The sequence below is a fragment of the Bubalus kerabau genome, chromosome 3 (assembly GCF_029407905.1).
Source record: "Bubalus kerabau isolate K-KA32 ecotype Philippines breed swamp buffalo chromosome 3, PCC_UOA_SB_1v2, whole genome shotgun sequence".
Taxonomy (NCBI): Eukaryota; Metazoa; Chordata; class Mammalia; order Artiodactyla; family Bovidae; genus Bubalus; species Bubalus kerabau.
In genome coordinates, this window is record NC_073626.1 from 104941083 (window position 1) to 104966267 (window position 25185).

General features: G+C 38.6%; 1 long non-coding RNA gene across 2 annotated transcripts in view; it reads left to right on the plus strand.

Moving 5' to 3' along the window:
• Positions 1-13392: 13392 nt before the first annotated feature.
• LOC129646465 (uncharacterized) overlaps positions 13393-25185 on the plus strand; it is a 100812-nt gene continuing 89019 nt past the window's right edge. Inside the window, exon 1 of one of the 2 annotated variants that reach the window (XR_008711939.1) lies at positions 13393-15026. This is a non-coding gene — a long non-coding RNA (uncharacterized LOC129646465). The remainder of the gene's footprint in view (positions 15027-25185) is intronic. The other variant, XR_008711940.1, reaches the window with a different exon arrangement.

The following is a 25185-nucleotide window of genomic DNA, read 5'->3' on the forward strand; positions in this document are numbered from 1 at the left end:
TACATGTGGTTTCAGATAGAGACCACAGAATTAGTGTAAGTTTGGGGAAAAGAAAAATTGTGTATCTTGTGAACTGTAGTTTCTGCTTTGCGCCTGTCTGAAGTTATGGCTACCAGGATCTTTTACCTCCCCTTAACACTTTTGTTAATTTTTAGAGGGTTCTGCAAAGAGATTTGTTATTTGTACTAAAGTTGAAGTGTGCAAAACACAAAATGCTCTAAATTATCCTAACCAGTAACTGTAATTGATATCAGTTAAGACCCTGGATTCTTCTTTCCTCAAAATTGATCTTTATCTTTCAGAAAGTATTTCTGAAGCAGTACACAAGCCATTGCAATCTTATAAGCTTGTAAAATATTACAATGTTTATTAAAGCATTTTCTTTTTAAATTATGGCTTTTACTAAGTGATTCCTTTATCTGATGTTTTATGTTAAATAATATGTACATTCACATGTACAATATGGACATACAGATACAGGTAACATTCATTGCTTTCCAGAATTGCAAATTCAATATATTTGTACCAGTTCCAAATTTTTTATTCACTTTAGAAGACTTCCTGCAAGACACAATATCCATTGTGCATTTTTGTTTTTTAACCAGACTGCAGGAGTGCAAAAGTATACACTCTTTCCTTCAAAAATGGAATCATCATTCACAGATGTAGATGTGTACTTGTTATGCCAAGATGAGACAGATGTGGTTCTATTCACTCAGGGACAGGTGCTACGGAAAAAGAGATAAAACATTTGTAGAAAGTGTAAGCAACTGCATTGCTGTTGCTAAATAAATAAACTCTCTGCCAAAAAACTTTATTTGCTTATTTCTCCTTACTTCTTCTGAATATTTATTTTAAGATCTGGTAGAGCTAAGCTCTATTCAGTTTTATTTTTCTGTATTGATCTAAAATACACAGCATGTACATATGTGTTTGAATATGTTCTGTAAGAATGAATGGCACAGATAGCCCCACATGTCGATATCTAATGTTAATTCATGTAAAGCAAGTTTACCCCTGACACACAGCTACAATCGGACACACTTAACTTCTGACAAGATCATGTTCATGGTCCTTATAAAAGAATCAGGTTAAAATGAGGGCCATGAAAGCACTAGCAGTTTGGGAAGGAAAAACCATCTTCAGATTATTTTTCTGAGCAACATTTTGGTGAGCTGCAGACACAGAATAGTACAGGGAGTAGGAGTCTGCAGCTGCTGGGCTAGGGCAAGGATTTTAAATATTCGTATTAATTCTGACTCCAAAAGAAGATTGGGTGGGAATCAGCAGCTGGGAGAGGAAAAGTGAGTGGAAAAGATGATTTTGATTTTAAATGTATTTAATCATAATGTAAAGTAGAGCACGAAGGAGAGATATGTGCAGCTGGGCCAATGAAGGCGGAGGGCTAAGCTGGAATACTGTTTTCCTTTTAAACATGCAGCTTTGGGTTTACTGGGACCCAGGGGGACCAGGAAACTCGTGAATACACAGATTCTACAGCTTCAAGGGGTGGTAAATAGAAAACTTTGCCTGCCCATGTTGACATTTTTTTAAAATGACAATAAGGATAGTTAGTAACTAAGGTTCCTTCCAAGATCGAAAAAGCAGCAGAAAACACAGGAAAGTATTGGCTGGCCATAGGGCGCTCAAAGGAAAACAAACATTCTGACTATCAGATGGTTATCTCATGTATAAAAGATTTGTATTTTCATTCTTTAAGAATTAGGAAACCAAAAATACACTGACCATTGAAATTAAAGTGAATAGAATGCACTTTTTTGGTTAGTGATTTTGAAGGCAATTTAGGTGCTCTCAGAACCTCAGAGAATTATGTCAGGAGTATAGTTAGAGCTTGGTTAATACTTGTGGAATAAAAATAAAAATTAATTAATAACCAATCATTTACCCATATTTGAGATGTGGAAGGGCTAAATCAAGCCTGTTGTAATCTCTGAAAGTTATTTTGTTTATTGATACCATATTTTGTTATTTGTCTTACAAAATATAGTGTCAAGGAAACACAACTAAATTTTTTGTATTCTGAGTAATGTGAATTCAAAGTGTGAATCTTCCTTGGCACATTGATGGTATTTAAGATAGTATTTAAGAAATCCAAAATATATATGTAAGTGTATGGTGATAAATGCCCATAATGGGAGAAAATGTTCAAGAGAATAATCACAGCTAAGGAATCATTTTATTTTGATATGAAAATGTAAGTATAAAATAAATTTCATAATGACAAATTGAGGGAATCTTCATTTTGCTTAGGGCTTTTCACTCTTTTGAGATTTTTTTTTTTAAATAAGAAATTTTATTTCTTAGTCCTACTTCCATAATGATAATCCCCTGGATATAGAACATAGCTTGTCAATAAGTGGTCATGTCTTATTTCTTGTCAAAAGAAAATTTTAATTCAAGACAATATTTAAAAACTCTTTAGACATTCACAGAATTATCAACGTTTAGAAATAGGTAGTGGCAGTGGTAGTGACAAGGTTGCAGAGTTGGAGGAGCCTTGTACAAGAATCTCTCTTTAATTTTTTTTAAGTCAATGTCACTCATCAGGTAGGGGCTTTATCCATGCTGTTCAAAGCTTGACCAATGAATCCAGCTTAATACAAATATTTCCCTTTGTAGGAAGAATAGTCAAAGTCTTAACTGGTTTAAATCCAAGTAAGAGATTTTACTCTGTCTGAATGCTAGAAAGCATACAAAAAACAATTATCAAGGGTATAAAATTCATCTTTATATCCATCATGAGGCACTGAGTAGCAATGGGTTCAATGTCATTCTGTATATTCTTAGCAGCTCTCTAATTCTAAATATGCTATTTTATTTTTGACAATTTCTATCAATATAAGCCCTGAAAGTAGGTTGTATGTTTTTTCCCCTTTTAGTCAAGCTGGAAGAAGCAAGTATATAAAAAATACTGTTACTTCCTTACATTTATACTTTGTACAACCCAGCATTGATTTGCTCCTTATTTAAGCAACATTTTCTTGATAAATTAAAAAAGCAGCAATAGCCATTACTGCAGGCTATATACAGCCTCTAATATCACTTAAGCATATTACAGAATATAATATCTGGTACTTAACGACTAACTTGCATATGAAAGCTCACATAATGTCTCATAAAACCCTTAAAATGGCTTCAGTTTAAGAGTCTCTTTAAAAAAAAACACCTTCAGGGAATATTGTAAATGAAGTAGCACTCCAGCCTTGGAAAAAAAATTCACACACTTGCAGAAATTTTTAATATAAATTGAACACATTAAAAATTAATTTTGCATGACCATTTCGCATTGCAGTGCCAATGCATAGTTAAGATAAGGCCTTAACTCTTCTTTGTTTAAAGTAACATGGAAGCTCTTTGCTTTCTCTCTTTGCTTTCATCTGTACATAATTATTATTTTCATTAATCAGAAAATGGACCCCCATTTTCCTATTCTGACAGCCTCAGCTGGAGTTGACGGAAACCCTACCTGAGTCACCAGGGTAACTTAACCATAAACTTCTAGGAAACTCATTAAATAAAGGTGTGAGCTGACAATTAAACAAGGCAGTTTCCATCATCCTTCCCTTTTTTAAGCAGAGGGGTTTTGGAGAAAAAGCTTACTCATCAGAAAAGTAGTTTTGCCCTGAGAAGTAAACCTGAACCAGCTTTGTCCACCACTCTTCTCGTCCCAAATTCATGATTTGCTTTTTCTCACTTGGTTTCAACTGGATCAGTTGTCTCCTTGAAGATGTGTGTGCTTTTTAGCACTAGCTTTAGAGATGTAATACAATGTACATTTTCTGCAAAGATGTTTATTCTCTGATGGAAATAGAAAAGGGTGAATAACAACCTATTGCCCCTCTTTGTATGTGGAGATTTTTTTTTTTTTAGTCTCATGACCACAATTCTACAACAAAAAAATTCCCATGGAGGGCATCAGTTGCAATAAGACAATGAAGAATGTCTTTCTCCACAGAGAGCCAATGTTGTTTAAAACTGACATGCTGTAGTTTTCTGTAGTTCTGACACTAGCGGCAAGTGCATGATGCCAGTGTGAGCATGTGGGGAGTCATGGAGGTGACTCACAGATTACATCTCAAGTGATCAATTTTAAAAAGGTGGGGATAGAGCTGACCTTAAGAAAGTGCCCTAGACCTTGGGTCAAAGGTGCTATATAAATCTAGTAAACAAACAAAGAAATAAGCCCAGAACACATTTTCCTTAAAGAAGCTTGCATCCTATTCTTTCATTGTTTGAATCAGATATTTTACTATGCAAATCTGAAAAGCTGAAAGTAAAATGAGAAACCTCAGGCTTAGTTCAGAATCTATGGTTTGATTTGCTGAGATGGGGATAGAAAGTTTTGGGTCTGGGGACAAGTTTTACCAAGAGTATTTTCTCAGCTTTCTAAGGCTTCCAGAAGACCTCATGAAACACTGCAAAATGTATTTCTTAGTTCTATCCTAATTTTTGCATTGTAACTTACAAAAATGACAACAATAAGAAAGACTCCAAAGCTATTGAGAAGAGATGCATTGCTGACTGCCAAAGAATCCAAAAATAAAAAAATACATTAGTCTGCAGTGGTCTCCTATCTTGAAAAAAAATTATTCAAACTGTAGTGAAGCCAATCTGTGAACAAATTGGAAAGAACTGTCCAACTGCCTGCTGACACACACGTGTCTTCTAACATCCTCACCAGCACAGTCATTATGTTACACACCAAGCATCAGGTACTGTGGATTTGTTTCCTAAAACCTGCAGCCTTATTTTGCATTGAAATGTTTCCAGTTAGATTTCAACCATTGGTTTACAGCAAAGCCAGACACAATCTCCTATGCTGTAACTATATTCATGTGAATACAGTATCCTTCTTTTATTTATTTATTTTTTTCCTTTTTATGGGAAGGGTATGACCAGGGTAAAGACTGTTTATAGTTCTGGGTAAAAACAGAACAGTGAAAGATCCCCAAGTGTAACAAACTTAGATATGTGCAAATGCAAGCAAAAGAATCTATAGAAAAACATCCTCTTCTGTGGTTTTAGTAATTCTCAAAAGCAGTCATGTGAAATTACTGATTCTCTCATTCTGTTTCTTTCTCTCTCACTTTCTGTCTCTCTTTCACATACACACACAGTCAACAGTAATCCATGAAGTCCAAAACAGAAAAGTCATATAAATTTTTTTCTGGAGGATATCTTTTAATAATCCGCAATACTAAAATTCTCAGCTGCTACTGGAAGCAACAGAGACAAGTGTCTACATGGTTAAAATAAAGGTAAATTTTTATTGAATTATTTTTTATTTTAAGGTATAGAATATAGAAGGAAGTCAATTAAATCAAATATTTAAAGCCTAATTTGATGCCAACATCCAGAATAACCCAGTTTTCACATAAAGTTCATAAAAACAAAGAGAAATTGTTTAGAATTGTTTTTGATGTCTCACTAAAGTAAGTCCAAATAGCTATGAAGTTAGCAAAGCAGACATGTGATCCTAATTCTCCTCCCCGCTCTGCAGCTTCTAGGATCATGAGAATTAGACAAAAATAATCACATTCTAAGCATGATACATACCTACTGCTACCACATTTTTGGAAGCTTGTATATGTTACCATGGACATATATTTTTATTATGTAAAATATAATAAAAAGTATTCAATAGAAATTTTGTGATCAAAACAATTATAAGATTAACAGTGACACACCCATACAGATGTGACAATATGTCCTAAGTTGTACTCTATACCTTCCTTCCCAATGAAGTGTGTTCTTGTGTATCTCCAAAACTGTGAAGAAATTTAGATAAGACACAGTTTGTTATAAAAGATGATTGGGAAGAGGTGCGGAGAAGGCAATAGCAACCCACTCCAGTACTCTTGCCTGGAAAATCTCATAGACAGAGGAGCCTGGTAGGCTGCAGTCCATGAGGTCACTAAGAGTTGGACACGACTGAGCGACTTCACTTTCACTTTTCATTTTCATGCATTGGAGAAGGAAATGGCAACCCACTCCAGTGTTCTTGCCTGGAGAATCCCAGGGACGGGGGAGCCTGGTGGGCTGCTGTCTATGGGATTGCACAGAGTCGGACACAAGTGAAGCGACTTAGCAACAGCAGCAGCAGAAAGAGGTGATAAAGAACACACAGAGATCTCTACCTCCACCATTTTTCTGTGATTCAAAATTGATAGAAAGGTGTTTGGGGCTTGGAATGTGACCTGGATTGGAAATAGGATCATTGTAGATGTCTTCACTTATGATTAGGTCATACTGGAGTTGGGTATGTCCCTAATCCAATATAAAGAATGTCCCTATAAATAGGGAAATTAGGGCACACACATACACACATGTACACACAGAATATCATGTGAACATTAAGGCAGAGATAGGGATGATATGTCTACAAGCCAAGGAATGTCAAAGATTTCCATCAAGCCACCAGAGGAGGGGCATAGAACAGATTTTCCCTCACAGCCCTGAAATGAACCAATCCAGAAACTCCTTGATTTCAGACTTCTAGGGCCCAAGACTGTGATGCAATACATTTCTGATGTTTAAGCCACCCAGTGTGTGGTACTTTGTCACAGTGGCTGTAGGAAACTAATACAGGAGGTTCCATCATTATGGGTTTCTGGGTCCACTTTCCAAAGACTCATAAATATAATAATAGAGCATAATGGCAAACTGGGGCTTCACAGAGGGTCTTCTTACCCCATCAGTGTACGAGAGGTCAATGTAAACAATGTGGTAGACATCCAAAGGAGCAATTAAAGAAAATTAACTAGAGCTAGGGGAAGTCCCTGGAGAAGGCAATGGCACCCCACTCCAGTACTCTTGCCTGGAAAATCCCATGGATAGAGGAGCCTGGTAGGCTGAAGTCCATGGGGTCGCGAAGAGTCAGACATGACTGAGTGACTTCACTTTCACTTTTCACTTTCATGCATTGGAGAAGGAAATAGCAACCCACTCCAGTGTTCTTGCCTGGAGAATCCCAGGGACGGGGGAGCCTGGTGGGCTGCCGTCTATGGGGTCGCACAGAGTCGGACACGACTGAAGCGACTTAGCAGCAGCAGCAGCAGGGGAAGCCCCTATGATGATAGGACAAAGATCAGTAAGTGAAATGTTGGGAATATCATTTGCTTGTTTATCTGTTTGTTTACTTTTCTTAGGGCTTTTGTTGATACAAGGAGCAAGAGTAACTACACACATCAGAAGTATAAATCCAAGTTTTTCACCTGGGAAGGACAGAACTCATGCTTGAGTATTTAATAAACACTTGTTAAATGAATGAGTGAATGAACAAACAATATCCATCAAAGCTTCAGCAAGGAGGTAAAACTTTAGGTATCATTTGTCATGAATGGGTAAGAAATCATTTTACACAAAGGCAAATCAAAGTAAAAATAACATTTTCTCCAAACATGGTGATTGTGGTAAATTTCTGAGTAAGAAAAACAAGAAAGATGTAGGAGAATTTCACAACCTTTGGATCCAAGTAGTTTTCTAATATTATACAAAGGGTAAAATGTGTTGTCAAAGTTCACAGTATACTGTGGCCTAAATACATATTGTTAATTATTTTAAAGTTTCATAAAACATTATAATCATGAATCAAAATTTAGAATACTGAATGATTTTGAATCTTGGAAAGATTCTCAGGACTAGTATAATATGAGGCATTTTGGCAAAACTAATACAATTATGTAAAGTTTAAAAATAAAATAAAATTAAAAAAAAAAAAAAGCCTACATCCAAAAAAAAAAAAAAAAAAAAAAGGATAAGGCAATGGCAACCCACTCCAATACTCTTGCCTGGAGGATCCCATGGACGGAGGAGCCTGGTGGGCTACAGTCCATGGGTCGCTAAGGGTCGGACATGACTGAGCGACTTCACTTTCACTTTTCACTTTCATGCATTGGAGAAGGAAATGGCAACCCACTCCAGTGTTCTTGCCTGGAGAATCCCAGGAACAGGGGAGCCTGGTGGGCTGCCGTCTGTGGGGTTGCACAGAGTCGGACACGACTGAAGCGACTTAGCAGCAGCAGCAGCAGGATTTTTAAAATGCATGTGTTCTCTGGAAGGAAGAATATTGATCACACCAGATGAGTAGTAATAACTGATTTTCCTTCCAAGTCTTACCTGTCTTTGATTTCTTTATAAGGTAATTTGTTTATATATGATACACTCACATGCACACACATAATTAGGTATCCATCTATATGGACACAGGCAATATGTCTGAATAGTCTGACACTGGCTGAGAATAAAAAGATGTTGTTGAGGACCAATCTAGAGTGTTCTCACCCCAAGCAGCCTTCTAAGAAAGAATAAAATTGAATTCTTCCTCTTCTTACTCCACTGCTGCTGCTGCTAAGTCACTTCAGTCGTGTCTGACTCTGTGTGACCCCAGAGACGGCAGCCCACCAGGCTCCCCCGTCCCTGGGATCCTCCAGGCAAGAACACTGGAGTGGGCTGACATTTTCTTCTCCAATGAATGAAAGTGAAAAGTGAAAGTGAAGTCGTTCAGTCGTATCCGACTCTTAGCGACCCCAATGACTGCAGCCTACCAGACTCCTCCTTCAATGGGATTTTCCAGGCAAGAGTACTAGAGTGAGGTGCCATTGCCTTCTCCATCTTACTCCACTAAACCATGGTAAAAGACTACATATAGTTATTAACAGGATCAACATTCTGTTTCCCTTTTTGCCTTCCTCCTTTAAGGTCATTATAGATAAAGCAAAGCAAAATAAATCAACCCCTCTCTTTAATTATATAAGGGGATATAAGAAGCTCCTTGAAGAGAAGTATTATAATAAGTGGTTTGAGGTGGGATAGGATTCATGACTTAGATAAATGTTTCCACTCATTTGAGTGTGCTACATTCCATCCTCTACAAGATCATGCAGGAAATTTAATCATAGAGATAAACCAGGAAGCAGCTATAGTACCTCCATACAACATAAAACATTCATATATTATAAATAAATGATACATGATATAAATATGATTCCTTAGTAACTAATGGCTTACATTCAGGCTTAGTCTATGGCCTATGTAAAAGATTTCTGGCATTTAATGCAAAACACACACAAGAGTATTCCCTTGCTTTAAAACTTAAGTGTATGCTCATTAAAGCAGAAACATCAAAATAAAGTTCAGACAAAAGCCAGAAGAATGTCATTCTACCTCAGATTTTACTTGGATTAAAATAGTGCAGCTGTACCTATAAAGATAGACACTGGAGTTCTCTAAAACAGAGAAAGGGAGAAGAGAATGCTTGCAAGAATGACAAAAATACCTTGCATAAGTACATATATAGTTAATTCATACACCCCCCATACACACACACACATTCAGTGATTCTCTAACTTTGAAGCTCTCTCAGTTAACTCCCAGGATAAACCGGTGGCAAATTTGCTCAAAAAAAAGGAAAAAAAGAATTATACAAATGATAAAAGATTAATGGAATATTTCTTAACTTTAACCTTAAATATATTATTCACTTTGGGAATAGTGTCAGCAATATCAATACACCATAAATATTAAAGCTTTGTCATTCTATCACTTAACATCTACTTACGAGTATTTTTCCAGCTCTCTAGAATTACAGAAGATAAACCTTTCTGAAAACAACTTTTTGCTTTTTTGTTTCATGGTAGCATTTGAACCAACTTAATTCAATTGATCTTAACAACCATAAATAGAATACCTATTTTATTTTCCTTATGCAAACTCTTTACATGTTTCTATGTGCCAAAACACAGAAATAGGACCATGGACATTCAAACTGAAGGAAAGCATTAGTTCATTCATCCTACATGAGATCAACCCAAAGGAGGACTCATCAAGGACCCACCTCACCTAAAGATCTGTCCTCAATTGTTATTTATACTTAATTAAAATAGAAATGTCTTCCATAAGTGAATTAAGAAAACTTCTGAAGTATGTCATCCACTTGAGTTTCAAAACTTGCAATCTGAAAGAATGATAATTAGTTCATTTATCTCTCACCTTGACTTTCTTTTTAAAAAAAATAAATTTGACAAGGTACACTTAAAAAGAAATTCTGAAATTTAAGATATTTTCCCCAAAACATACATTTGACATCAGTGAAAATCAGGATTGTCCACACGCTGGACAACTGCCCATACACTGTAATTTGTAGTGTAAAATGTTTGGTAAACTCTACCACTTTTTATCAAAAGGACATGGACTGTGCTTTATCTTAGACTGGGAGGATATGGAGAATGCATCTTCATTTTTCCTCACTGCAAGCTACAAGCACTCACTGGGGGGGGAAAAAATGTGTTTGGATGGCTTAGTGGAAAATAGCTTCAAACCAAATATCTGCCTTCATCTCTGTCCTTATGAGATTTGAGATTGGGAGAGGGGTAAAACAGTAGTAGCAAAAGTAGATTCAAAGTACTAATAATTTATAATAAAGCCTCCATAAGAGTATCTTCGGAGAAGGCAATGGCACCCCACTCCAGTACTCTTGCCTGGAAAATCCCATGGATGGAGGAGCCTGGTAGGCTGCAGTCCATGGGATCGCGAAGAGTCGGACACAACTGAGCGACTTCACTTTCACGCATTGGAGAAGAAAATGGCAGCCCACTCCAGTGTTCTTGCCTGGAGAATGCCAGGGACGGGGGAGCCTGGTGGGCTGCCATCTATGGGGTCGCACAGAGTCGGACACGACTGAAGCGACTTAGCAGCAGCAGCAGCAAGAGTATCTTATTTCCAACAATTACTTTATTCCCTTTTCTCCCTCCTTTTGCTAAGTGCTGTATACTCAGGCTTCAACTAGTGGCTCTCAACCTTACCTACATATTACAATTACCTTTAGAATTAATAAACTAATGATAAGTAAGGTGGGGCTTAGGTCTGTTAATAGTTGTTGTTGAGTTGCTAAGCCATGTCCAACTCTTTGCAATCCCATGGACTGCAACATGCCAGGCTTCCCTGTCCATCACCAACACCCAGAGCTTGCTCAAACTCATGTCCATCGAATCAGTGATGCCACCCACCCATCTCATCCTCTGTCATCCCCTTCTCATCCTGCCTTCAATCTTTCCCAGCATCAGGGACACTTCCAATGAGTAGGCTCTTTGCATTAGGTGGCCAAAGTATTGGAGCTTCAGCTTCAGCATCAGTCCTTCTAATGTATATTCAGGACTGATTTCCTTTAGGATTGACCGGTTTGATCTCCTTGCTGTCCAAGGGACTCTCAAGTCTCCTCCAGTACCACAGTTCAAAAGCATTAATTCTTCAGCACTCGGCCTTCTTTATGGTACAACTCTTACATCAGTACATGACTACTGGAAAAACTGTTATCTTTGACTATATGGACTATATGGTCAGCAAAGTGATGTCTCTAATTTTTAATATGCTGTCTAGGTTTGTTTATTTTTTTTTTTTTTCAAGGAACAAGCATCTTTTAATTTCATGGCTGCAGTCACCATCTGCAGTGATTTTCTGCAAAGAAAATAAAGTATGTCACTGTTTCCATTTTTTCCTCATCTATTTCCCATGAAGTATTTGGACTGGATGCCATGACTACTTTTTGAATGGGTCTTAGGTCTGGGTAGCTTTTAAAGGGTCTCAGCTAATTCCAGTGTTCAGTCAGGGAGGAGAACAGGTATATTAAACCAATGGTTTCTAGACCTTGCTGATAACCAGAAACACCTAAGAACTTTGTAAAATTATGGCTCCTTGTGCTGCTCCATGCTCACCTTTGTTCTTATCTATGAAATTGAATTGGAATTCTCAGAGTATATTGATTTGTTTTTATTAGCATCTCCTCTATTTTTCTGATGAATCACCACCTTTGGAAATCATTAAATAAAAATTATAATTCAACCAAAAAAGTAGTTCTGATCAAATCTATTTATATTGCATCAGAATAGCATATCATTTGACCTAAATTTCAAGGTGAAATAATCTACGTTCTTATGCATCCACTTAATATGGAGTTTGTACCATGTCCTGAACCTCCATTGGCTTCAGGAGTTCTCTTTTGAGGATCCCTCTGTGGCCTCTCCACACTGAGTTGGTTGGTCTCTTCTCTCTGTCCCAGTTGGTAGCTGTCTTACAGAACATACCACCATGGATTATTTATGCAACCAATCTGTATAAATTCTTGAAGAGAGGTCCTCTACTTTAATTACAATAGCAGCTTATTATGTCATGGGTCCTAAAATGAGTGCTTTACATGCATTATCTCAATGATATTTTTTCAGAACCTTAATTTCCTCATACATAAAATGTGCAGAGTGAAATATCTTTTGCCAATATAAGCAAGCAAGATCCACACTGACAGGAGACTTTTCTGCCATAAATTAAGTGTTATCCACAAACTAAGGCCCTACAACCTCTAAGGTTGGGGGATATGAGAATAAGAAAACAGTGGGATAAATCACTCAAGGCTCTCCTGTCCTCTATGCCCTTGAGAAAAGTCTAACCACTGCATATCAGATAAGGTGTAAAGGGAGAATTTTATCAACTTAAAACAGAAAGGTGCCCACTTTTTCTCAAACCCAACTTGAATTCATACTACAGTTGCGTGCCTTGGAATTTGGGGCATGAACAGCTCAAGGTAGCCAAGGAGCCAGTTCATTCAAGAGAAAAAGAGAGTTCACTTAGAGAATTTGTTTTCTTCATGGATATATCTAATTTACTTATAATTTTATTATTCATGCACACTAATCATCTTTTCTATAAAATATCCATTTAGAAACATTGCTTTGATCTCAGGCTCATAAGTCACGGAACAATTGTATTCAGATTCCCTGTGTGATTCTTTTATTGCAGTATCTTCTTCACAACTAGAACCACTTTCAGAAAAACTTAGTTTTCCAAAGCAACCCATCTCCATGTCCTTCTGAGTTGCTTAAGACACAGCAGTTTTGAATCTGTGTAATACTGTCGCTTGATGTGTTTCACTAACTACAAGGACCCACTGGAAAAACATTCAACCATTTGGGCACTTTACTTTCCAGAGTATGAGGTCAAATAAGAATAAAAGGCAATGGCACCCCACTCCAGTACTCTTGCCTGGAGAATCCCGTGGATGGAGGAGTCTGGTAGGCTGCAGTCCATGGGGTCGCTAAGAGTCAGGCACAACTGAGCGACTTCCCTTTCACTTTTCACTTTCATGCATTGGAGAAGGAAATGGCAACCCACTCCAGTGTTCTTGCCTGGAGAATCCCAGGGGCGGGGGAGCCTGGTGGGCTGCCGTCTATAGGGTCGCACAGAGTCGGACACGACTGAAGTGACTTAGCAGCAGCAGCAGGCCTTATTCTCTAAAATTCTGATTAAGCCTACATTTTTCAGTTGAAGATGGGATATATGTTGGCTGGAGAAAGGACAGGAGAGTGAAATTTGGTCAATAGGAAAATGATCACTGGGGAAAAGGTCAGAAGCCAGTGTCTCTAAAAGTAAGATTTCCAGTCCCCTAAAACTTTATGAAAAAGTGCAGAAACTTACCTACATGAGCCCAGTTTGATCAAAAAATTCTAAGAAAATGCTGCTTATAGATGCTTTCAATAATTCCTTAATTATATGAGACTATCTGGGCACTTGTATTTCTGACTCATCTAATTCTAAAAGAAACCTCAAATGTTTTTTGCCACAATAGGGCAATAATAGGCAAAGTTAGTGACTCTCTTGCTGACGCTGCAACTTCCGTGTCACCTGGGAATTTTTTTGAGATGAAAATTACCAAGCCCACTCTAAACCTACTGAATCAGAATTTGTGTGGGTGGGGCCCAGCCACTTGTTTTTTGATGAGATCTCTGGGTGTTTCCCATTCCTGAATTTTGATAAACTCTGGTATAAGTCATTTAGGGCAGATAGCATTTTTCCCAACTTAAAAGAAATGAAGCAGAAGAAAAAGGCATAACTTCCTTCCCATGGTGAATGCATTTTAGCACCCCCAACTCGGGAAGGATCAGAGAGGAGCATGAAGTGAGAAACCACCACTAGTCTATTGCAGGAAGCCCAGCAGGATTCCAGCGCACAACCACCTGAGGGTCTGCTCTCACAGGTGCAATCAATATGCATGGAACCATCGGACTCCTTACACCTAATCCAAATCCTCTTGCTGCAAATTAAGCTTTTCTCTTTGTTTAATTTGCAGTGGAAAAGAACAGCTGGTGGGTAAAATTAGTATGAAAAATGTCTATATACTTAAGGTCCATGATTTAAGTCCTTCCTGACTTCTTTCCTCAAAGTAAAAAACACTTTCTTCTCTTACTTTCAAACTCTCTCTTGAACTATCATCCTAGTACTTGTTAGGCAAATCTAAATTAATTACTTTTAAACTTCAGATTTTGAAAGAATAAAACCATCTAGTCTTGCTATACTTAAAAACTGCTACATACTCAAGAGATAAGCATAGACAGAATCTCTCCACGGGAACTCAGATGACTTCCAACACATGCCTACTTTTCATCAATCCCCACTGTATCATTAACATTACATAAAGATTATAGTTTAATATACTCGCCCTTTTATTTTTTTATATATATTTTGCTCATGTTTAGGAAAAAATTTTTAAAATGCACATTCTTGGAATATCCTGCTGACATCCACTTTGTTGGTAAAGCACCCCAATTTCTGCGCTAACATTTCACAGTTCTCCTTGTGCCTTTAATGGGATTAAGTACAGCCCGCTCCAGGTGTGGATAGTAATTCAGACTGGCCAATCAGATCACTGCCTCCTCCCATCCATGCCACTTGGATCAGGGGTTAGCGCTTGACTTACTTCAGACCAAACAGAGACAAGGAGACAGTAAAGTTAGAATCTCATATTCTTTGCTTAAACTTTTGAGGAAGGGGTACGTTTTTTCAGGTGCAATTGCTAAGAGGATGGAACATGAGTCTAGCGCTGTCAGCAGCCTTCTGTCCACCTAACTGGAGAACCTACCATAAGCAGAAACAACACAGAGAGAAGCAGGGCTAAGAGATGGAGAGACTCCTGAGAAGGCTCCAAAACAGATTTTAAACCACAGAGTGGAAATTTTCAGGTAAATCAACCAATGTTTTTTCCCTTTTTATTTTTTTTCTTAAGGAAATTTATATTGTGTTTTCATTCACTTTAACCTAATGTGCAGGACATTGTGGCTAATTGGTTTATGAACAACAAGGCAGGAGAATCAGCAATGAATCTATAAACGGTTGAAATGGGCAACTGGGTAGATGGTGTTTTTCTCTGAGATTTTGATAAACACGAGAACTGGTTTGATGAATGTTGAATAGAACTGGATGATATGAGGAAAAGTATGGTTTTGCATATTTTTCTTTAGCTGTCTAAGAAACTTTTAAAAGAAAATATCTTGTAGGTCACTGATTATGCAGGTCTATATCTCCTAAAAGTCTAGATATGGGGATTGGGACTCATAGAGATATAGATGGAAGCTGGTGTAAGAAAACACCCAAGAGTGTAAAAGGTTCCCAACATTTATTAAGCCATTTTTATTTTGCATCCATAACATCAAGTGCCTCAGGTTAAAGTAAGATAACGACAGAAAATCTCAACTTGAAAACTGCTGCTGCTGCTGCTGCTAAGTCACTTCAGTCGTGTCCGACTCTGTGCGACCCCATAGACGGCAGCCCACCAGGCTCCCCCGTCCCTGGGATTCTCCAGGCAAGAACACTGGAGAAGGTTGCCATTTCCTTCTCCAATGCATGAAAGTTAAAAGTGAAAGTGAAGTCGCTCAGTCATGTGCAACCTACCAGGCTCAACTTGAAAACTAGGCCTCATCAGTGGAATGGAGAGCACTGACAAAGCAAAGCAGCTGTTTGTGGTGAATTGAAACAGATAAAGAAGCAAAGCTGAACATAGATTATTCTTTCACGAATCTTGGTTTTAATGGGAAGAATGAGCACGCTTTACCTAAGTGTTTGAATGATGATGAAACAGCATCACTGTTTCATTCCTAACTCTCTGTATAGATTCAAGGGTGCAATTACCATTTTTACTTCCGCTGCTGAAATTGTTGCCATTTTCATTTTACATTACTTATTAGAACATGGGAGTAGTGTCCAAGCAGATGGTTGTCAGTAAACTGATGACTACAGTTATGGATTAGTGTCCAAATACAATTCTCAAAACTTGGTACACTGTGTAGTTTCCTGAATGTGACTGCCAAAATAAATCTGGCCTGGAAAATAATTTTGAGGACTTTCCCCTCTCAAATTTTTTTCAGTATTTTAAGCTAAAGATAGCCTTTAAAAGCTGAGACTTTGCACATATAGACAAACCACTTATTGCATTTGGGAACTTTCTTGATAAGCTTATTTCAGAGAAAATACTCTAATACAAGGCTCATATAAATCCCATCCATTCCATTCAACATGTTTTTTCTCTTCCAGAAAAAAAAGAATCCGAAGCCATTGTGGCTGAATGTACTTGCTCACTGTATCTATGTTGGTAAAGGCCTTAAAATGAATTCTTACTTGTATTAATTTTACTTTATTTGACAATATTTGTACTCAGTGACTAGAATAGGCACTAGAGTATTTCCAGTCTGTCCCTTCCCTAATCATAGCTACTCCTTTGGTTCACCTCTTGTCTTAAAAGACAAACGGTCTTTTATTGGGGAGGGGGGGAACATCACTGAGTCCTCAGTTCCTACAAAAACCTACCCTTTTCATGTTCCCTGGAAAAACAAGTGGGATCACAATAAACTGGCTATGCCCTGAGTGTTTTCAAGCAAGTACAATCTCTAATATACTGCTGTCTTAAATCTATCAAAAGCTTGATATTTATGAAGGCTTACCTGAAAGATAAGCAGTCCCTCTAAATCCTCTAAATTTTACTCAAGATTAAGGTAAACCAGCAGAGAGTTATAGCCTTAAATAATAGTCCTCCACTCCTGCCTTTACCTAGTGGTGTTTTCCTGGCATGATGTCACTGGACGGTATTCGAGGGGCACTATAGGAAACAGCCTGATGTAGCTGAGGGCTGTGTCGGAGATAAAGGTGTCGGTGAGGATGATTTTCATCCTGTTACACAGTGTTCTTTTTATAAGGACTCTAGGGAGAAGAATTTTTTTTTTTCTTCTGGCTTCAACTCTAGCAAAAGTCATTCTCCTAAGCATTTGGCTTGTTCTTATCTTTACAGACCGTCCCATTTTGGCTTTAAGCAGAACTAATATGTTGTTTAAGATACCTGGCGGCAAAGAGGTCAGAAGGAGGTCAGGCTGTCTTCTCTGTAGCGAATTAGCGATATTCATTCATTATCTCCCAAGTCCTCATTAAAACAGCTTTAATGTGGTGACCATTTGATGGTACACATACGCTTTAATCTTGTGAATATCAAACCCACCTGGGTTACATTTCCTGTTATGGACAGTTAGCAGAAGCAGGTTAATACGTTAACTCCTTAATCTGCAGCTTGTGGAGGAACTAGGCTCACTAGTAGCCTAAATTTGAGCTCAAATGGTCTATATAGAGTAGTGCTAATTTATCAGGTTCTGTCTTCAAATCCCAGATTGCTTAAGACAGTTTTAATCATGTTTAATTTCACACCTTATCTTTCTTTGCTCTGATATATTATTTTTCAGGTTATTCTTTGGGCCTGGATATGCCCTATTTTTCTTCCTCATCTGACCTAGATTCAAATTTACACACTGTGAAATAGCTAATAAATTCCCATTAAGGTTCTAAAAGGTGAAGGTTCAATCAGTGTATAAGTCATCAAATTCTCATGTAAAACTGACTGATCCTTCGTATTATAGCTTGGCAAAAGTATGCTACAGATCCTTAGGATTTTTATGAAAAAAATTTCAAGTCATTTGACTGAGGGAAGCCCACCTATTCTAGAATACTAGAATACTTGAGCATTTCTAAAATTTCCCCATCAGCTAGGGCAATTCTCTCCTCTCCCAGTTACTCTTAAAATACAGTCTTTCCCTGGAAGCCTGCACAATGCTCTAACTTAACCTGTATTCACTGCGCGATGTTTCCTTTGTGTGCCTTTTGTCTTTGAGGTTGGACATTAAAAGGCAAAGTTTCTGTTCGTGTTTGGGCTGGTGGAGCCTTGGGAAAGTGGGACAAGAAGCCCCATTGGGAACTTTTTTTCCCCTCTCCACAAGCAATACAGAGTATTACAATGATTTACAGAGACACGTTGAAAGTAAATTATGTTGTAAACGCCTGTCCCTTGGGCCAGCTAAGAATCACAGGAAAAAAATGCAAAAAGTTTGAAATTCCCAACAGCAAAGGTTGACAGGAAAATATGGTTTTGTTTTTCTATGAGTAAAAGTAACTTTTATGTTGTGTTTTCCCATGAGAAATTATAAACTTTCAAAGGAATTTTAGCCTCTTGCATGCACATATAAGAGCAATTTATCTGGTACTGCCCCAGTGAAAACACTCTTAAGACTTTAAAGCTGTTAGAAGTGGGGCTGAATTTCTTCAAGACCGCTACTTCTTATTTGTCCTTGCTGTCTCCTCTTGTCAAAACATTTACTTATTCTTCGAAGAGTTGCAAGTTGGCAACATGTTAATAATATGAAAATGCATTTGTGCAGCTCATGTGGCTGCAATTTTTGAGTATATTCATCACTTACTTAATGAATAATGGATCCTTTACAGTAGCAAGGCCACACAGAAGAATATACAACAAATTCAAAGAGAACTTGTCAATATAAGATATTGCGAGTGCCTCGCAATATCTTTTTTTTTTTTTTATTTTGGAGTCTTGAGGCTCAGGTAGGATCCCCAGTCAGACCTCTACCCTCTTCTTCCTTCCTTAACTAATAAGCAACAATTATAGAAATTCTACAGCTGGGTGACTAGCTTAAATCACTCAGGTTCATTTTGTGGGTATGAATGTCTTTTATTCCTGAGAGACTTTAAAAGTAGATTTTCATATCATTTTCTTTCTCTGTTTCAACTTAATTAGAAATTATTCAGAATGATTTTTTGTTAGAAACTCCATTTTTTTTTAATGACATGATAAGAAAAATAAGTAAAAGATGCCCTCAAAGTGCTACTCAGCCTTCTCTGCAACTAAAACTCACATCATTAGATTTTTCAGCAGTGTTGTTCAGTATTGGCTTCTTTTCCTCCAGACATTCTTGGTCTGACTTGTCCCTGCCCCCTCTTGTAAGCTCTTCTTTGTCGAAGGTCCAAGTTTTCTCTAGTGTTTATAAACTCTTCCTTGTCAAAATACCAGATAGTCTGTTTCTTCACTGGAAGGGAGATTTATCCAAGGGACATCATTTCAAGGACTATGAGCAGACACAATAACTCCTCTCTCTACCTGTCATTTCAGCATTTGCATCAAAACTTTGAAACTCGGGTGTGCACAAGCAGGATATATTCCAACAGAGCACTCCAATTTTCAGGGACTTCATTCCCTTTAGACTGCAGAATTGTTCTAAAGTGTCTATAAATGTTGTCACAAAATCTAAAGAAAACTATAAACATTAAGAAGTTCATGTGCATTATACTGACTGAAAGAAATGACAACATCCAATTATTATCTCCACAACATCAGTAATGAATAGAATGAAAACTAAACCAGCATCATCCTCATTTTCTCATGCTCTGCTAGGCACACACAGAAACCCTGCTGCTATGCATTGTCTTTCCCCACCCCTTCATTTTCTCCGCCTGTGATAGACATATCTTTATGGATTAACAAGTACGAAGATCATGTCATTTCCTGACATAAATAATAATATACCTTTGCTCCTAGAGATATGTTTAGACAAAAAATAAATACCACCCCCCAACCCCCCAACCCCCGAAAAGCCTCAGATTGAGTTGTTGGCTAAACAGAGCTTCTTAATTAAAATATCACAGTGAAATGTTTTCTGGTGATGCGAAAGCTTAAAGGCAGTGCCTCACTTGCAAAAGATGAGGGAAAGAGATCACAAACCCCTTCCAGCCCTGCAACTTTTTAATAGATTCACTCCAATGTGACCAGTTAGCCTTAATGTAACTGATAGTGAAAACTTGGCCTCTGTGCACTGGTGCCAAATCCAATCTCATGCCAAGTTGAGTCAGTCATGTCCAGCTCCTTGCGAACACATGGACTGTGGTCCACCAGGCTCCTTTGTCCATGGGGATTCTCCAGGCAGGAATACTAGAGTGGGTTGCTATGCCCTCCTCCAGGGGATCTTCCCCACCCAGAGACTGAATGCACATCTCCTGCAGCTCCTGGACTGCAGACGGATTCTTTACCTCTGAGCCACTGGGGAAGCCAAACTCAGAGACAAAGATTTGGGTGAGGTAGGAAAGAATAACTTCTGTACTTTCCTAGGCAAAAACGAAAATATCAGGCTCATGCCTCAGAAACTTTGTGTTCCAACTGGGGAGGATTTCAGATCAGATCAGTAGCTCAGTCGTGTACAACTCTTTGTGACCCCATGAATCACAGCATGCCAGGCCTCCCTGTCCATCACCAACTCCTGGAGTTCACTCAGACTCATGCCCATCGAGTCAGTGATGCCATCCAGCCATCTCATCCTCTGTCGTCCCCTTCTCCTCTTGTCCCCAGTCCCTCCCAGCATCAGAGGCTTTTCCAATGAGTCAACTCTTCACATGAGGTGGCCAAAAGTACTGGAGTTTCAGCTTTAGCATCATTCCCTCCAAAGAAATCCCAGGGCTCATCTCCTTCAGAATGGACTCGTTGGATCTCCTTGCAGTCCAAGGGACTCTCAAAAGTCTTCTCCAACACCACAGTTCAAAAGCACCAATTCTTCAGCGCTCAGCCTTCTTCACAGTCCAACTCTCACATCCATACATGACTACAGGAAAAACCATAGCCTTGACTAGACGAACCTTTGTTGGCAAAGTGATGTCCCTGCTTTTGAATATGCTATCTAGGTTGGTCATAACTTTCCTTCCAAGGAGTAAGCGTCTTTTAATTTCATGGCTGCAGTCACCATCTGCAGTGATTTTGGAGCCCCCCCAAAATAAAGTCTGACACTGTTTCCACTATTTCCCCATCTATTTCCCATGAAGTGATGGGACCAGATGCCATGATCTTCGTTTTCTGAATGTTGAGCTTTAAGCCAACTTTTTCACTCTCCACTTTCACCTTCATTAAGAGGCTTTTTAGTTCCTCTTCACTTTCTGCCATAAGGGTGGTGGTATCTGCATATCTGAGGTTATTGATATTTCTCCCTGAAATCTTGATTCCAGCTTGTGTTTCCTCCAGTCCAGCATTTCTCATGATGTAATCTGCATATAAGTTAAATAAACAGGGTGACAATATACAGCCTTGATGTACTCCTTTTCCTATTTGGAACCAGTCTGTTGTTCCATGTCCAGCTCTAACTGTTGCTTCCTGACCATACAGGTTCCTCAAGAGGCAGGTCAGGTGGTCTGGTATTCCCATCTCTTTCAGAATTTGCCACAGTTTATTGTGATTTGGTGAGGAGTTTAATAGCAATGGTTCAAGAGTAGGGTTGCTGATAAGGATTAGAGTGTGTTCAGGGCCTGTACTCCTCTAATCTGGTCTCAGGTAGTCTCCTCTTAATAAACTTCTCTGATTCCTTTAATCTGACCTCTGGTGGTCCTCTTTGGAAAGAAGAATGCTAACATCTTCCATTGTTGGGGATTTTGGTTCTGCAAAGAACTCGGAAACATTGTTATATATATCACTTGAGGCTGAATCAGGACTTCTGCCCCAAGGCTGCACTATTGTTTCTCAGCTGCTCCTCCGCTGTCTCTGCATCCCCTCCCTTCCCTGACTAGCAAATGTTCAAGTCTGCCCTTTCAAACTCAGGAAAGGTCTTGGAGGCTGGAATCTAGTTCCCACAAATAAGAAAAGGGAAATATGAAAAGACTTCATGCCCAGGAGCCCCACAGTGTCTTGTATGGTTTCATAGCTAATTCTAAGGGGCACAGACATGAGGAGTCATCAGAATTATGTGGGCATGCCTAATCAATAAAAGCTCTTAGTTCTCTCATTAATCATCTCTAAAGGAGAAAATAGTTTTATGTCTGAATTTTCCTTTATTTAACCATAACTAATCTCAATCTACTAAATATTTTTCTCAAAGTTTGAATGTGAGTGTATGAAAAGGATCTGCCTTTTTTATAGTAAACCACAGTAAGCTGTTTAAATTACAGAAAACTGGATGGACAGATTGATGGATAGATAAATAATACCAAATAGAATATATATGTTCTTTGTCCCTAGTTCCTAACACAGATTTAAAAATCCTTGAAATTGCCTGAGTGATAAAACTTTTTGCTGTGCTAAAGTGGTGACTCATGGGGGGCCCTTAAGATAGTTTCAGGATGGGGACACAGTATCAAAACAACCAACCTTGGTAACAGAGGGTTAAAATTGAGATAAGCCCAGCTTCCAGATGAAGAGGGAAAGGAAAATGAGTTTTAATCACTTACTGATGATTTAATCAAGCCTAGGTAGTAAAACCCGAATAAAAATTCTGAACCAAGAACTCAGTGGAGCTTCTTGGTTGGTATACACACTGATGGGGGGTGGGGGGTGGCGGGCGGGTGATGTGTCTGGATTCCACAAGGAAAGGACAAAGGAACGCATCAAGAGCTCGTCCACCTAGACTTGCCCTATGTGTTTCTGCATTTAGTTGTTCCTGATATGTGTCCTTTATAATAAAACTATTGTCATAGGTGTTGTGATTTCAGTGAGTTCTGAGTTATTCTAGCAAAGTATTAAACATTGAGGAGATTGTAGTAACACCACAATTATAGCTGGTGAATCAGAAGTACAGATGACCCCAAAAACTTGTAGCTGGCATCTGAACCAAAGGTAGTCTTGTGGAGAACTGTCTTTAACTTGTGGAATCAGACTCAAGTAGCATGAGAACTGAATTAACCTGAATAACACCTCGTTAGTGTCAGAGAATTGGTTTCAGAGCAGCAATAGATGGAGCATTTTCTCTATTATTAGTTTCTTATTTTTATTTACCTAATAGATCAAGCTTTAAACTTAATCAAATTGGGAGAAAATAGCAAAACAGGAATGGCTAAGAAGGTGTTCAGTTGTTTCAAGTAATAGAAAAAGACACTAAAGTAGCTGAAATAAAGGTTTTTAAAAAATATTGTGATGTATGCAATATGTTTGAGAGCCAATTAAATTTATCTATATTTTAAGTGAAGAGGAACTAAAAAGCTTCTTGATGAAAGTGAAAGAGGAGAGTGAAAAAGTTGGCTTAAAGCTCAACATTCAGAAAACGAAGATCATGGCATCTGGTCCCATCACTTCATGGGAAATAGACAGGGAAACAGTGGAAACAGTGTCAGACTTTATTTTGGGGGGCTCCAAAATCACTGCAGATGGTGACTGCAGCCATGAAATTAAAAGACGCTTACTCCTTGGAAGGAAAGTTATGACCAACCTAGATAGCATATTCAAAAGCAGGGACATCACTTTGCCAACAAAGGTTCGTCTAGTCAAGGCTATGGTTTTTCCTGTGGTCATGTACGGATGTGAGAGTTGGACTGTGAAGAAGGCTGAGCGCCGAAGAATTGATGCTTTTGAACTGTGGTGTTGGAGAAGACTCTTGAGAGTCCCTTGAACTGCAAGGAGATCCAACCAGTCCATTCTGAAGGAGATCAGCCCTGGGATTTCTTTGGAAGGAATGATGCTAAAGCTGAAACTCCAGTACTTTGGCCACCTCATGCAAAGAGTTGACTCATTGGAAAAGCCTCTGATGCTGGGAGGGATTAGGGGCAAGAGGAGAAGGGGACGACAGAGGATGAGGTGGCTGGATGGCATCACCGACTCAATGGACTTGAGTCTGAGTGAACTCCAGAAGTTGGTGATGGACAGGGAGGCCTGGCGTGCTGTGATTCATGGGGTCGCAAAGAGTCGGACACGACTGAGCGACTGATCTGATCTGATACAATGGCAACCCACTCCAGTACTCTTGCCTAGAGGGTCCCATAGATGGAGGAGCCTGGTGGGCTGCAGTCCATGGGGTCGCTAGGAGTCCGACATGACTTCACTTTCACTTTTCACTTTCATGCATTGGAGAAGGAAATGGCAACCCACTCCAGTGTTCTTGCCTGGAGAATCCCAGGGACGAGGGAGCCTGGTGGGGTGCCGTCTCTGGGGTTGCACAGAGTCGGACGTAACTGAAGCGACTTAGCAGCAGCAGCAGCAGCAGCAGCAGCATACTATATACTGGGATTCCTTGGTGACTCAGTGGTAAAGAATTCACCTGCAGTGCAGAAGACACAGTACATGAAGGTTCTGTCCCTGGGTCAGGAAGATCTTCCAGAGAAAGAAATGGCAACCCACTCCAGTATTTTTGCCTGGGAAATTTCATGAACAGAGGAGCCTGGTGGACTGCAGTCCATACAGTTGCACAGAGTAGAACATGACTTAGCACTCACACACACACATATTATATGCTATATATTGTATGTTTATCTATTATTATTCATATTTACGCTAAGGTAAATAAACTTCAATTTCAATTGAATTTTGAGACCCAAGATGTATAGAGAGTAATAGCATAGAAAACAAATAACTCTACGAACTTAATATGACGTTAGAATTTCTCTAGCATAATTACTTACCTTTACAAGTGCATCCTTTAATTCTTTCAGGGCAAATAAACTGCTTTCTAGCTTATTACTTTGAGCATTGGAGTGACCACTTTTTATTTTCCTCATCTCTGAAATGGGAATACTACTACTTCCTAGTGTTTTAAGGTCATTGTGAGGATAAAAGTACAGTTTTCAGATGCTTAGAGTTCTGATTATGGTGTTGGACCATGCCCTTAGTTGCCTCACCTAAGAGACAAATGTATTTCCTGACTCCGACTCACTACTTTATCACCTTCTCTGAACTTCTGCTTGCCAGTATCCCTCTTGAATGTCCTACCAATTACTGAGCTCAAGTCTTTATCATCTCTGAATTGGTTAGAACACAAAAGTTGCTGTTCCCATTCCTCAGAGCAATATTTTCCTAATCCTACCTTGGCTTTCATTAACAGTTTGTGAACAATTCTATTGTACTGTTGATACAAGCTTGTAACAAGGAAATTTCCTCAATTCAGGAAAAATGTTTTTAAATATAAATACTGTATTTACTTGTATTGCATTGCATTGCATTTCCTTTTGTTTCTGATTTGAGTTCAACGCTTCTAAAATAGTTCTAAATTTATCAAACTTTTTTTTTAGCATTTATTACATATGCATTCAGTAACCATGTGTTATCTCAAAAAAGAT